This window comes from Mastomys coucha, unplaced genomic scaffold (genome assembly GCF_008632895.1).
Source record: "Mastomys coucha isolate ucsf_1 unplaced genomic scaffold, UCSF_Mcou_1 pScaffold21, whole genome shotgun sequence".
In the NCBI taxonomy this organism is placed as follows: domain Eukaryota; kingdom Metazoa; phylum Chordata; class Mammalia; order Rodentia; family Muridae; genus Mastomys; species Mastomys coucha.
This window is the reverse complement of record NW_022196904.1, coordinates 32,681,249-32,683,054: the sequence shown is the minus strand read 5'-3', so window position 1 is coordinate 32,683,054 and position 1,806 is coordinate 32,681,249.

Below are 1,806 nucleotides of genomic sequence, written 5' to 3'. Positions count from 1 at the left end.
AAGCTTTGCAACTTTATGAGGTCCCATTTGTCAATTCTTGATCTTAGAGCAGTAGCTATTGGCGTTCTGTTCAGGAAATTTTTCCCCTGTGCCTATGTGCTCGAGGTTCTTCCCCACTTTCTTTTCTATTAGTTTCAGTGAATCTGGTTTGATGTTGAGGTCCCTGATCCACTTGGACTTGAGTTTGTACAAGTAGATAGGAATGGATCAATTTGCATTTTTCTACATGCTAACAGCCAGTTGAGCCAGCACCATCTGTTGAAAATGCTATCTCTTTTCCACTGGATGGTTTTAGCTCCTTCATCAAAGATCAGGTGACCATAGGTGTGTGGGTTCATTTCTGGGTCTTCAATTCGGTTCCATTGATCTACCTGCCTGTCACTCTACCAATACCATGCAGTTTTTATCACAATTGCTCTGTAGTACAGCTTAAGGTCCGGGATTGTGATTCAACCAGAGGTTCCTTTATTGTAGAGAATAGTTTTGGCTATCCTGGGTTTTTTGTTGTTCCAGATGAATTTGCATATTGCTCTTCTAAGTCTGTGAAGAATTGAGTTGGAATTTTGATGAGAATTGCATTGAATCTCTAGATTGCCTTTGGTAAGATGGCCATTTTTACTATATTAATCCTGGCAATCTACGAGCATGGGAGATCTTTCCATCTTCTGAGATCTTCTTCAATTTCCTTCTTCAGAGAATTGAAATTCTTTTCAAACAGGTCTTTTACTTCTTTAGTTAGAGTTAAACCAATGTATTTTATATTATTTGTAACTATTGTGAAGGGTGTTGTTTCCCTAATTTCTTTCTCTGCCTGTTTATCCTATGTGTATAGGAAGACCTCTGATTTGCTTAAGTTAATTTTATATCCAGCTACTTTGCTGAAGTTTTTTATCAGGTTTAAGAGCTCTCTGGTGGAATTTTTGGGGTCACTTAAGTATGCTATCATATCATCAGCAAATAGTGATAATTTGACTTCTTCCTTTACAATATTTATCTTTTTGATCTCCTTTTGTTTTCTAATTATTCCGGCTAGGACTTCAAGTACAATATTGAGTAGGTGGGGAAAGAGTGGGCAGCCTTGTCTAGTCCCTGATATTAGTGAGATTGCTTCAAGTTTCTCTCAATGTAGTTTGATGTTGGCTACTGGTTTTCTGTATATTGCTTTTACTATGTTTAAGTATGGGCCTTGAGTTCCTGATCTTTCCAAGACTTTTATCATGAAGGGATGTTGGAGTTTGTCAAATGCTTTCTCAGCATCTAATGAGATGATCATATGGTTTTTTCTTTGAGTTTTTTTATATAGTGAATTACGTTGATGGATTTCTGTATATTGAACCATCCCTGTATCCCTGGGATGAAGCCTACTTGATCATGGTGGATGATCGCTTTGATGTGTTCTTTGATTCGGTTTGCAAGAATTTTATTGAGTATTTTTGCATTGATATTCATAAGGGACATTGGTCTGAAGTTTTTTTTTCTTCGTTAGGTCTTTGTGTGGTTTAGGTATAAGAGTAACTGTGGCTTCATAGAAAGAATTGGGTAGAGTGCCTTCAGTTTCTATTTTGTGGAATAGTTTGAGGAGTATTGGTATTAGTGTTGACCATTTCTTAAGTTTTTCTCTGCCATTTGAAATTCTCTATTGAACATCCTCTGTTTAGACCTGAATATTACTTTTCAGTTGGTATTTTGGATTTTTTATATATTGTTTCTTGAGATCTTTATATATTCTGGACTTTAATACTCTATCAGACATAGAGTTGGTAAAAAAACTTTTCATTCCATACATAGCTGCATTGTGTAAATGGT